The sequence below is a fragment of the Saimiri boliviensis genome, chromosome 2 (assembly GCF_048565385.1).
Source record: "Saimiri boliviensis isolate mSaiBol1 chromosome 2, mSaiBol1.pri, whole genome shotgun sequence".
NCBI lineage: Eukaryota > Metazoa > Chordata > Mammalia > Primates > Cebidae > Saimiri > Saimiri boliviensis.
In genome coordinates this window covers 109,244,907-109,258,890 of record NC_133450.1, presented here as the reverse complement: position 1 = coordinate 109,258,890, position 13,984 = coordinate 109,244,907, and positions in this window count along the sequence as shown.

The window sequence follows — 13,984 nt, the reverse complement described above, 5'->3', positions numbered from 1 at the left end:
ACTAAGTATTTTGCAGAACATGAGCTGTTGTGTGTGCGGCCTGGGTTTTCGTGTTTTTTGTGTCACGTGTGTGTGTGTGTGTGTGTGTGTGTGTGTGTGTGTGTTTCTGTGTGTGTGTGTCTGTATTTCTGTCCCCATTCCTGAGCAGCAAATTTTTTTCCTCTTTTAGCATGTTACTCAGAAGTGTGGATGAAGCCCAGCACTCCTGAAAACACAATCCATGTATGGTTGAAGGAAATTTTCTTTGTGATTAGTGAGAGGTTGGTGACTGAAACCAGCTCATTTCCCATTGACCACTGAGGCCACGTCTCTCAGGTGAGAAGCAAAGTGAGAATTTGAACCAGGCACATTCTCCTTAGAAACAATGGGCCAAAAACTGGTCCGATGGAATCGAATGTCTTTTCATGTTGACATCCATCCCGTCAAGCTCTCGTTATGCCATTGAAGTTTCCCATTGGGCCTGGGCGAGGTGGTGCACCCTGTGACATTACACGTCCGAAGATTTGGATTTCATTTCCAGCCCTCTGCCAGTCAGTCTGCCAGGCACTTTCATGTGACAAGCCTTAGGCGAGTCCCTTTCTGTCTCTGTTTCCCGATTCCTTCACAGGGATTTATGTGGGCCATAAGGCCCACTAGGAAAAGATCCCTCTTGCAGCTCAGTGCCTGCTTTCTTGGTTTGACTTGTCAATCTGGACTTGAACACACCTTTGGTTTTGGATTGACTCTATTACCTCTCTCAGAAATTAACACACAAAACTGACAGCTGATTGACAAGATGAGAAGCAGTTTTCCAGAATTCAAATTGAACTTAATCCTTTCTTACTAAAAGAATGCTCAACTCAAGGGGACACAGATCACTCGTTTTGACTTCATGAGCTATGGCAGGTAGAGACAACTTTTTGAAAATACACAGCTAAAACTGTCTGTGTTTTGAATGCTAGACAAGTTTTTCAGAATACACAGATAAAGCGGGGACCGTTTTAGCTGTGTATTTGGAAAAAGTTGTGTGCTCTTTAAAGAGAAAGCTACTTTTGCTCTGCCTTTGGGTTTGAGGGGAAATGGGAGTACTATTCAGTCAGCAGGGAGGACACCTGACTCTTTGCAGTCCTCTTGTCTGCCTCTGAGGGTGAAATGAGAGTGGTCCCTGTCATCATGAGCCGTGTCTGAAAGAATTATTCACATTCCCTACGAGAATAGACGGGTGAAATTGCGAAAGGTGTGTCTTCCTTTGGAGCATGGACGGGTTCAAAGCCCACGTCATACCACTAAGTATTTTGGTGATCACGAGCAGTTGTGTGTGCGGCCTGTGTTTGGGTGTTTTTTGTGTCACGTGTGTGTGTGTGTGTGTGTCTGTGTGTGTGTGTCTGTATTTCTGTCTCCATTCCTGAGCAGCAAATCTTTTTTCCTCTTTTAGCATGTTACTCAGAACTGTGGATGAAGCCCAGCACTCCTGAAAACACAATTCATGTATGGTTGAAGGAATTTTTCTTGGTGATGAGTGAGAGGTTGGTGACTGAAACCAGCTCATTTCCCATTGAACACTGAGGCCACATCTCTCATGTGAGAAGCAAAGTGGGAATTTGAACCAGGCACCTTCTCCTTAGAGACAATGGGCCAAAGACAGGTCCGATAGAATCTAATGTCTTTTCATGTTGACATCCATCCCGTCAAGCTCTCGTTAAGCCATTGAAGTGTCACATTGGGCCTTGGGGAGGCGGTGCACCCTGTGAAATTACAGGTCCGAAGATTTGGATTTGATTTCCAGCCCTCTGCCAGTCAGTCTGCCAGGCACTTTCATGTGACAAGCCTTAGGCGAGTCCCTTTCTGTCTCTGTTTCCCGATTCCTTCACAGGAATTTATGTGGGCCTTAAGACCCACTGGGAAAAGATCCCTCTTCCAGCTCAGTGCTTGCTTTCTTGGTTTGACTTGTCAATCTGGACTTGAATACACCTTTGGTTTGGACTGACACTATTACCTCTCCTAGAAATTAACACACAAAACTGACAGCTTATTGACAAGATGAGATGCAGTTTTCCAGAATTCAAATTGAACTTAATCCTTTCTTACTAAAAGAATGCTCAACTCAAGGGGACACAGATCACTCGTTTTGACTTCATGAGCTATGGAAGGTAGAGACAACTTTTTGAAAATACACAGCTAAAATTGCCTGTGCTTTGAATGCTAGACAAGTTTTTCAGAATACACAGCTAAGACGGTCCCCGCTTTAAGGGCTTTAGGACTTAAAGCGGGGAACGTTTTAGCTGTGTATTTGGAAAAAGTTGTGTGCTCTTCAAAGAGAAAGCTACTTTTGCTTTGCCTTTGGGTTCGAGGGGAAATGGGAGTCCTCTTCAGTCAGCAGGGACAACACCTGAGTCCTTTGCAGTCCTCTTGTCTGCCTCTGAGAGAGAAATGAGAGTGGTCCCTGTCATCATGAGCCATGTCTGAAAGAATTATTCACATTCCCTACGAGAATTGACGGGTGAAATAGCGAAAGTTGTGTCTTCCTTTGGAGCATGGACGGATTCAAAGCCCACCTCATACCACTAAGTATTTTGCTGAACACGAGCAGTTGTGTGTGCGGCCTGTGTTTGGTTGTTTTTTTTTGTCACTTGTGTGTGTGTGTGTGTGTGTGTGTGTGTGTGTGTCCTTGTGTGTCTTTGTGTGTGTGTCTGTATTTCTGTCTCCATTCCTGAGCAGCAAATCATTTTTCCTCTTTTAGCATGTTACTCAGAAGTGTGGATGAAGCCCAGCACTCCTGAAAACACAATCCATGTATGGTTGAAGGAATTTTTCTTGCTGATGAGTGAGAGTTTGGTGACTGAAACCAGCTCATTTCCCCTTGACCACTGAGGACACATCTCTCAGGTGAGAATAAAGTGAGAATTTGACCCAGGCACATTCTCCTTAGAGACAATGGGCCAAAGACAGGTCCGATGGAATCGAATGTCTTTTCATGTTGACATCCATCCCGTCAAGCTCTCGTTAAGCCACTGAAGTGTCACATTGGGCCTGGGGGAGGCGGTGCACCCTGTGAATTTACACGATCGAAGATTTCGATTTGATTTCCAGCCCTCTGCCAGTCAGTCTGCCAGGCACTTTCATGTGACAAGCCTTAGGCCAGTCCCTTTCTGTCTATGTTTCCCGATTCCTTCACAGGGATTTATGTGGGCCTTAAGGCCCACTGGGAAAAGATCCCTCTTCCAGCTCAGTGCCTGCTTTCTTGGTTTGACTTGTCAATCTGGACTTGAATACACCTTTGGTTTTGGATTGACTCTATTACGTCTCCTAGAAATTAACACACAAAACTGACAGCTGATTGACAAGATGAGAAGCAGTTTTCCAGAATTCAAATAGAACTTAATCCTTTCTTACTAAAAGAATGCTCAACTGAAGGGGACACAGATCACTCGTTTGACTTCATGAGGTATGGCAGGTAGAGACAACTTTTTGAAAATACACAGCTAAAACTGTCCGTGCTTTGAATGCTAGACAAGGTTTTCAGAATACACAGCCAAAACGGTCCCCGCTTTAAAACACTTAAAGCGGGGTCCGTTTTAGCTGTGTATTTTGAAAAAGTTGTGTGCTCTTCAAAGAGAAAGCTACTTTTGCTGTGCCTTTGGGTTCGAGGGGAAATGGGAGTCCTCTTCAGTCAGCAGGGACGACAACTGAGTCCTTTGCAGTCCTCTTGTCTGCCTCTGAGGGTGAAATGAGAGTGGTCCCTGTCATCATGAGCAGTGTCTGAAAGAATTATTCACATTCCCTACGAGAATAGACGGGTGAAATAGCGAAAGGTGTGTCTTCCTTTGGAGCATGGACGGTTTCAAAGCCCACCTCATACCACTACGTATTTTGCTGAACACGAGCAGTTGTGTGTGCGGCCTGTGTTTGTGTGTTTTTTGTGTCACGTGTGTGTGTGTTTGTGTGTGTGTGTCTGTGAGTGTGTGTCTGTATTTCTGTCTCCATTCCTGAGCAGGAAATCTTTTTTCCTCTTTTAGCATGTTACTCAGAACTGTGGATGAAGCCCAGCACTCCTGAAAACACAATCCATGTATGGCTGAAGGAAATTTTCTTGGTGATGAGTGAGAGGTTGGTGACTGAAACCAGCTCATTTCCCATTGACTACTGAGGCCACATCTCTCAGGTGAGAAGCAAAGTGCGAATTTGAACCAGGCACATTCTCCTTAGAGACAATGGGCCAAAGACAGGTCCGATGGAATCTAATGTCTTTTCATATTGACATCCATCCCGTCAAGCTCTCGTTAAGCCATTGAAGTGTCACATTGGTCCTGGGGTAGGCGGTGCACCCTGTGAAATTACATGTCCGAAGATTTGGATTTGATTTCCAGCCCTCTGCCAGTCAGTCTGCCAGGCCCTTTCATGTGACAAGCCTTAGGCGAGTCCTTTCTGTCTCTGTTTCCCGATTCCTTCACAGGGATTTATGTGGGCCTTAAGGCCCACTGGGAAAAGATCCCTCTTCCAGCTCAGTGCCTGCTTTCTTGGTTTGACTTGTCAATCTGGACTTGAATACACCATTGGTTTTGGATTGACTCTATTACCTCTCCTAGAAATTAACACTCAAAACTGAAAGCTGATTGACAAGATGAGAAGCAGTGTTCCAGAATTCAAATAGAACTTATTCCTTTCTTACTAAAAGAATGCTCAACCCAAGGGGACACAGATCACTCGTTTTGACTTCATGAGCTATGGCAGGTAGAGACAACTTTTTGAAAATACACAGCTAAAACTGTCCGTGCTTTGAATGCTAGACAAGTTTTTCAGAATACACAGCTAAGGCAGGGACTGTTTTAGCTGGGTATTTTGAAAAAGTTGTGTGCTCTTCAAAGAGAAAGCTACTTTTGCTGTACCTTTGGGTTCGAGGGGAAATGGGAGTCCTATTCAGTCAGCAGGGACGACACCTGAGTCCTTTGCAGTCCTCTTGTCTGCCTCTGAGGGTGAAATGAGAGTGGTCCTAGTCATCATGATCCATGTCTGAAAGAATTATTCACATTCCCTACGAGAATAGACGGGTGAAATAGCGAAGATTGTGTCTTCCTTTGGAGCATGGACGGGTTCAAAGCCCACCTCATACCACTAAGTATTTTGCTAAACACGAGCAGTTGTGTGTGCGGCCTGTGTTTGTGTATTTTTTGTGTCACGTGTGTGTGTGTGTGTGTGTGTGTGTGTGTGTGTGTGTGTCTGTATTTCTGTCTGCATTCCTGAGCAGCAAATCTTTTTTCCTCTTTTAGCATGTTACTCAGAACTGTGGATGAAGCCCAGCACTCCTGAAAACACAATCCATGTATGGTTGAAGGAATTTTTCTTGGTGATGAGTGAGAGGTTGGTGACTGAAACCAGCTCATTTCCCATTGACCACTGAGGCCACATCTCTCAGGTGAGAAGCAAAGTGAGAATTTGAACCAAGCACATTATCCGGAGAGACAATGGTCCAAAGACAGGTCCGATGGAATCTAATGTCTTTTCATGTTGACATCCATCCCGTCAAGCTCTCGTTAAGCCATTGAAGTGTCACATTGGGCCTGGGGGAGGCTGTGTACCCTGTGAAATTACACGTCCGAAGATTTGGATTTGATTTCTAGCCCTCTACCAGTCAGTCTGCCAGGCACTTTCATGTGACAAGCCTTAGGCCAGTCCCTTTCTGTCTCTGTTTCCCCATTCCTTTACAGGGATTTATGTGGGCCTTAAGGCCCACTGGGAAAAGATCCCTCTTCCAGCTCAGTGCCTGCTTTCTTGGTTTGACTTGTCAATCTGGACTTGAATACACCTTTGGTTTCGGATTGACTCTATTACCTCTCCTAGAAATTAACACACAAAACTGACACCTGATTGACAAGATAAGAAGCAGTTTTCCAGAATTCAAATTGAACTTAATCCTTTCTTACTAAAAGAATGCTCAACTCAAGGGGACACAGATCACTCGTTTTGACTTCATGGGCTATGGCAGGTAGAAACAACTTTTTGAAAATACACAGCTAAAACTGTCCGTGCTTTGAATGCTAGACAAGTTTTTCAGAATACACAGCTAAGGCAGGGACTGTTTTAGCTGTGTATTTTGAAAAAGTTGTGTGCTCTTCAAAGGGAAAGCTACTTTTGCTGTTCCTTTGGGTTCGAGGGGAAATGGGAGTCCTCTTCAGTCAGCAGGGACGACACCTGAGTCCATTGCAGTCCTCTTGTTTGCCTCTGAGGGTGAAATGAGAGTGGTCCCTGTCATCATGAGCCATGTCTGAAAGAATTATTCACATTCCCTACGACAATAGACGGGTGAAATAGCGAAAGGTGTGTCTTCCTTTGGAGCGTGGACGGGTTCAAAGCCCACCTCATTCCACTAAGTATTTTGCTGATCACGAGCAGTTTTGTGTGCGGCCTGTGTTTGGGTGTTTTTTGTGTCACGTGTGTGTATGTGTGTGTGTGTGTGAGTGTGTGTGTGTCTGTGTGTGTGTGTCTGTATTTGTGTCTCCATTCCTTAGCAGCAAATCTTTTTTCCTCTTTTAGCATGTTACTCAGGACTGTGGATGAAGTCCAGTACTCCTGAAAACACAATCCATGTATGGTTGAAGGAATTTTTCTTGGTGATGAGTGAAAGGTTGGTGATTGAAACCAGCTCATTTCCCATTGACCACTGAGGCCACATCTCTCAGGTGAGAAGCAAAGTGAGAATTTGAACCAGACACATTCTCCTTAGAGACAATTGGGCAAAGACAGGTCCGATGGAATCGAATGTCTTTTCATGTTGACATCCATTTCGTCAAGCTCTCGTTAAGCCATTGAAGTGTCACATTTGGCCTGGGGGAGGCGGTGCACCCTGTGAAAATACAGGTCCGAAGATTTGGATTTGATTTCCAGCCCTCTGCCAGTCAGTCTGCCAGGCACTTTCATGTGACAGGCCTTAGGCCAGTCCCTTTCTGTCTCTTTTCCCGAATCCTTCACAGGGATTTATGTGGGCCTTAAGGCCCACTGGGAAAAGATCCCTCTTTCAGCTCAGTGCCTGCTTTCTTGGTTTGACTTGTCAATCTGGACTTGAATACACCTTTGGTTTTGGATTGACTCTATTACCTCTCCTAGAAATTAACACACAAATCTGACAGCTGATTGAGAAGATGAGAAGCAGTTTTCCAGAATTCAAGTTGAACTTAATCCTTTCTTACTAAAAGAATGCTCAGCTCAAGGGGACACAGATCACTCGTTTTGACTTCATGGGCTATGGCAGGTATAAACAACATTTTGAAAATACACAGCTAAAACTGTCCGTGCTTTGAATGCTAGACAAACTTTTCAGAATACACAGCAAAAATGGTCCCCGCTTTAAGGGCTAAAGCCCTTAATGCGGGGACCGTTTTAGCTGTGTATTTTGAAAAATTTGTGTGCTCTTCAAAGAGAAAGCTACTTTTGCTGTGCCTTTGGGTTCGAGGGAAAGTGGGAGTCCTCTTCAGTCAGCAGGGATGACACCTGAGTCCTTTGCAGTCCTCTTGTCTGCCTCTGAGGGTGAAATGAGAGTGGTCCCTGTCATCATGAGCCGTGTCTGAAAGAATTATTCACATTCCCTACGAGAATAGACGGGTGAAATAGCGAAAGGTGTGTCTTTCTTTGGAGCATGGACGGGTTCAAAGCCCACCTCATACCACTAAGTATTTTGCTGAACTCGAGCAGTTGTGTGTGCGGACTGTGTTTGTGTGTTTTTTGTGTCACGTGTGTGTGTGTGTGTGTTTGTGTCTGTGTTTGTGTGTCTGTATTTCTGTCTCCATTCCTGAGCAGCAAATCTTTTTTCCTCTTTTAGCATGTTACTCAGAACTGTGGATGAAGCCCAGCACTCCTGAAAACACTATCCATGTATGGTTGAAGGAATTTTTCTTGGTGATGAGTGAGATTTTGGTGACTGAAACCAGCTCATTTCCCATTGACCACTGAGGCCACATCTCTCAGGTGAGAAGCAAAGTGAGAATTTGAACCAGGCACATTCTCCTTAGAGACAATGGGCCAAAGACAGGTCCGATGGAATCTAATGTCTTTTCATGTTGACATCAATCCGGTCAAGCTCTCGTTAAGCCATTGAAGTGTCACATTGGGCCTGGGGGAGGCAGTGCACCCTGTGAAATTACACGTCCTAAGATTTGGATTTGATTTCCAGCCCTCTGCCTGTCAGTCTGCCAGGCACTTTCATGTGACAAGCCTTGGGCGAGTCCCTTTCTGTCTCTGTTTCCCGATTCCTTCACAGGGATTTATGTGGGCCTTAAGGCCCACTGGGAAAAGATCCCTCTTCCAGCTCAGTGCCTGCTTTCTTGGTTTGACTTGTCAATCTGGACTTGAATACACCTTTGGTTTTGGATTGACTCTATTACCTCTCCTAGAAATTAACACACAAAACTGACAGCTGATTGACAAGATTAGAAGCAGTTTTCCAGAATTCAAATAGAACTTAATCCTTTCTTACTAAAAGAATGCTCAACTCATGGGGACACAGATCACTCGTTTTGACTTCATGAGCTATGGCAGGTAGAGACAACTTTTTGAAAATACACAGCTAAAACTGTCCGTGCTTTGAATGCTAGACATGTTTTTCAGAATACACAGCTAAAACGGTCTTTTTTTTTTTTTTGAGACTGAATCTTGCTCTGTCACCTAGGCTAGAGTGCTGTTGCATGATAGCTCACTGCAACCTCTGCCTCATGGGTTCAAGGGATTCTCCTGCCTCAGCCTCCCAAATATCTGTGATTATAGGCACCTGCCACCACACCCAGCTAATTTTTGTATTTTTCATATAGATCGGGTTTCTTTTTTTCTTTTTCTTTGAGACGGAGTTTCTCTCTTGTTACCCATGCTTGAGTGCAGTGTCATGATCTCAGCTCAGCACAACCTCTGCCTCCTGGGTTCAGGCAAATGTCCTTCCTCTGCCTCCCGAGTAGCTGTGATTACAGGCATGCGCCACCATGCTTAGCTAATTTTTTGTATTTTAGGTAGAGACTGGGTTTCACCATGTTGACCAGGATGGCCTCGATCTCTTGACTTTGTGATCCGCCTGCCTTAGTTTCCCAAAGTGCTGGGATTACAGCCTTGAGCCACCGTGCCCGGCCCAGAGATGGGGTTTCACCATATTGGCCTGTCTGGTCTTGAACTGACCTAGTGATCTGCCCACCTTGGCCTCTGATAGTGCTGGGATTGCAGGCATGGGCCACCACGCCTTGTACCTAATTCCTATTCACTGGTCGTGGATGGGAGCTATGGAATCTCTTCCTACAAAACATCCTGGCCACATCAGAATGTGAGAGTTAAGTTTTCTAAGAGATGGTTCCTCTGTTTGTGCTCCACACCCAAATAATCGATCTTACTTCACTGTCAGACAACTTCCAGGTATTACAGTGGCTGTAGTCTAGCTGGAAAAATGCTGAAGTAGACCCCCGGGACTCTCTTGACTCAGCCACTAACAACTTAGTGTGGCCCTGGGAAACAAAGAAGCTGGAGCAACCACGCCTGCAATCCCAGCACTTTGGGAGGTCGAGGTGGGAGGATTGCTTGAGCCCAGGAGTTTGACAGCAGCCTGGGCAACATAGCAAGACCCCATCTCTACAAAAAAAAAAAAAAAATCAAAAAATTATTGCGGTGTGGTGGTGTCACCCTGTAGTCCCAGCTATTCAGGAGGCTAAAGTGGGAGGATCACTTGAGTCCCAGAGGTCAAGACTACAGTGAGCCAAGATCATGCCACTGCCCTCAAGCTTGGGCTTCAAAGTGAGACACTGTCTCAGGAGGAAAAAAACAAAACCAAACAAAACAAAAAAACTGGAGCTTTTGTTTTCTCATTTGTTAAAGGTAGACGATATTATCTCCTTCATGGAATTACTGTGAGGATGGAAGTACAATTTTTTTCCCCTTTCCTTTTAGAAATACAATGAGATAGGCATAGTGGCCAGGTGAGGTGGCTCATGCCTGTAATCCCAGCACTTTGGGAGCCTGAAGCAGGTGGATCACCTGAGGTCAGGAGTTCAAGACCATCCTGGCCACCATGGTGAAACCCTGACTCCACTAAAATTACAAAAATTAGCCTAGCGTGGTGGCACGTGACTACAATCGCAGCTACTCAGGAAGCTGAGGCAGGAGAATGGCTTGAACCTGGGAGGTGGAGGGTGTAGTGAGCAGAGATCATCCCATGGCACTCCAGTCTGGATGACAGAGTGAGAGTCCATCTCAAAAAAAAAAATGCCAGATGTGGTGGCTCATACCTGTAAACCCAGCACTTTGGGAGGCAGAGGAAGGTGGATCACCTGACGTCAGGAGTTCAAGACCAGCCTGACCAACATGCAGAAACCCCATCTCTAATAAACATATAAAATTCGCCAAGCATGGTGGCACATGCCTGTAATCCCAACTATTTGGGAGGCTGAGGCAGGAGAATCGCTTGAACCTGGGAAGTGGAGGTTGCAGTGAGCCAAGATTGCACTCCTGCATGGACGAGAAGAAGGAAACTGTGTCTCAAAAACAATAATTAGATAGGCATAGTGCACAAGATAATGTCAGGTGACACGTGCACTACCACTTAGTACCACTGTGAGTCCGGACAGATGACATAGGTCTCCGTGCCTCAGTTTTTCTACCTGTCAAATAGGAACCATATGAGGATGTACTCGTAAGATGATGCTCAAGGCTAAATAATGTAATCCATGAACGTGCCTAGACCAGCACCTCCTGCATTTTAAATACTCTTCCCTTTTGGCTGCTGTTGCTACTATTTTACTAACTGGGTTGATTTCTAGCCTGCAAAAAAAGGATCACAAGTTTGTGAACAAGACCATTATTCCTTACCAAATTATTCATAACCCCAATTTTTCTTTTTCTTTTTTTTTTTTTTGTTTGTGTTTTTGGAAACAGAGTCTCACTCCCACTCCCAGGCTCAAGTGATTCTCCTGCTCAGTCTCATGAGTAACTGGGATTAAAGGTACCCACAACTAGGCCCAGCTAATTTTTGTATTTTTAGTACAGATGGGGTTTCACCATGTTGGCCAGGCTGATCTCAAACTCCTGACCTCACGTAATCCATCCACCTCGGCCTCCCAAAGTGCTGGGATTATAGGCGTGTGCCACCCCACCAGCCCATAACCCCAGTTTCTTTTTACCAACTTAGATTATGGAACTTGGCATGATACCCAGATTCCCATAATGCAAATTGTCCTCCCCAATTATAACTACCAGTTTTTTTTCATCTAAGAAAAACAAAACAAAAATTGAAATGCTGGTCATTTTTGTGGACAAAAAGATAAGTATGACCGGGGTAGTGGCTCATGCCTGTAATTCCAGCACTTTGAGAGGCTGAGGCGGGAACATCACTTGAAGCCAGAAGTTCGAGACCAGCCTGACCAACACGGTGAATCCCCCTCTCTACTAAAACTACAAAAATGAGCCAGGTGGGCTGGTGTGCGCCTGCAGTCCCAGCTACTCAGGAGGCTGAGGCAGGAGAATCACTTAACCCAGGAGGCAGAGGTTGCAGTGAAAAGAGATCATGCCACTGCAGTCCAGCTTGGGCAACAAGATCAGAACTCCATCTCAAAAAACAAACAAAAAAAAGTAATGCGACTGCTATTTTCTGGTTATAATCACAGAGTTCATGTAGAAAAGCTAAGCAATGTGAAAAAATACAGAGTTAAAGTTTTTAAAAATTACCCCAAATTGGATCAGCAAACTTTTTTTTTTTTCCCTCTTGAGACGGACTAGGTCTTGCTGCTGCCCAAGCTGGTGTACAGTGACACAATCACAGATGACTGCAGCCTCGACCTCCTGGACTGGCTCTGTGCTCCTGCCTCCCAAGGAGCTGGGACTACAGGTGCATATTCCTATACCCAGCTAATTTTTTTTTAATTGGTTTTGTAGAGGTGAAGTCTCACTATGTTGCTCAGGCTGGTCTCGAACTCTGGCCTCAAGTAATCCTCCCGCTTCAGCCTTCCAAAGTGCTGGAATTACAAGCATGACCTTATTTGGAGACTGGGTCATTACAGAGGTCATCAAGTTAAAATGGGTCATGAAGGTGGGGCCCTGATGCTATATAACTGTTGTCCTTACTAAAAGAAAAATTTGTTGCCTGTGAAAGAAAAAGAAAGAATAAAATATTTTTTCCTGAGACAGGGTCTTGCTCTGTCACCCAGGCTGGAGTGAAGTGGTGTGATCTCAGCTCACTGCAGCCTCATCCTCCCTGACTCAAGCAATCCTCCAACCTCAGCCTCCTGAGTAGCTTGGGAACACAGGTACATGCAACCATGCCTGGCTTTTTTTTTTTTTTCCCCGAGATGGATTCTTGCTCTTTCCTCCAGTCTGGAGTGCAGTGGTGCAATCTCAGCTCACTGCAACCTCCACCTCTGGGTTCAAGCAGTTCTCCTGCCTCAGCCTCCTGAGTAGCTAGGATGGCAGGCGTGCACCACCACAGCCAGCTAATTTTTATATTTTTAGTAGAGATGGGGTTTCACCATGTTGGCTATGCTGGTCTCAAACTCCTGACCTCTTGATCTGCCAACCTCAGCCTCCCAAAGTGCTAGGATTACAGGTGTGAGCCACCACTCCCGGCTGTATTGTTTTTAGTACAGGTGGGGTTTCATCCTGTTGGCCTGGCTGGTATTGAACTCCTGACCTGAAGTTATCCTCTCACTCATGCTCCCAAAGTACAGGGATTACAGACATGAGCCACGGCATCTGGCCTGAGACAACAAATTTGTCTTATTCTAAGCCACTTAGTTGGTGGCACTTTGTTACAGCATCCCCAGCAAAGTTATATCCAACGAATAATCCATTTCATTGTTGTTGTTGTTGTTGTCGTTGTTGTTGTTGTTGTGGTTGTTGTTGTTTTTGAGACGGAGTTTCGCTCTTGTTACCCAGGCTGGAGTGCAATGGCACGATCTCGGCTCACCGCAACCTCCGCCTCCTGGGTTCAGGCAATTCTCCTGCCTCAGCCTCCTGAGTAGCTGGAATTAAAGGCACGCACCACCATGCCCAGCTTATTTTTTGTATTTTTAGTAGAGACGGGATTTCACCATGTTGACCAGGATGGTCTCCATCTCTTGACCTCGTGATCCACCCGCCTCGGCCTCCCAAAGTGCTGGGATTACAGGCTTGAGCCACCATGCCCGGCCATTGTTGTTGTTTTTAAGGGAAAAAAAAAAGGAAAGAAAGAAAGAAAAAAGAATAATTAAAAAGAATGAAGGAGAGGAAGAAAGAGGAAGAGGGAGAGAGAACGGGAGTGTTGCTTTATTGCCCAGGCTAGAATGCAGTCTAAAAACGGGTATTGAAACGTCTTTTATGCCAGTAGTTTTGCTTAATAATGGAGACAGGAAAAAAATGAGGAAAGAAAATAACAAACAAGCAGCCAACCAATAATTCATTTAAACATGTAAGTAGGTATGATGTGGTACTGATAAGAGTGTATATTTTGTGTATTTAAAATGGAGAGTTCTATAAATGTTTATTAAGTTTACTTGTTCCGGATGTGAGTTCAAGTCCTGGATATCCTTGTTAATTTTCTGTCTCGTTGATCTGTCTAATATTGATGTTGAAGTCTCCCCCTATTATTGTGTGGGAGTCTGTCTCTTTATAAGTCTTACGTAATCTGGGTGTTCCTGTATTGGGTGCGTATATATGTAGGACCGTTAGCTCTTCTCGTTGCATTGATCCTTTGACCATTATGTAATGTCCTCCTTTGCCTCTTTTGATCTTTGTTGCTTTAAAGTTTACTTTATCAGAGGCGAGAATTGCAACTCCTGCTTTTTATTAATTAACTTATTTTTGCTCTCAAGTTGGTTGGTAAATCTTTCTTTCTCCATCCATTTATGTTGAGTCTTTGTGTATCCCTGCATGTGAGATGGGTCTGGATGCAGCATACCGATGGATTTTGCATTTCATTGTTAAAGGACACAGAAGCTCATGCTCTCTGTCATTCACGAATGTGTAATTAGGTTTTGGCCAGGAGCAGAGGCTCACACCTGTAATCCCAGGACTT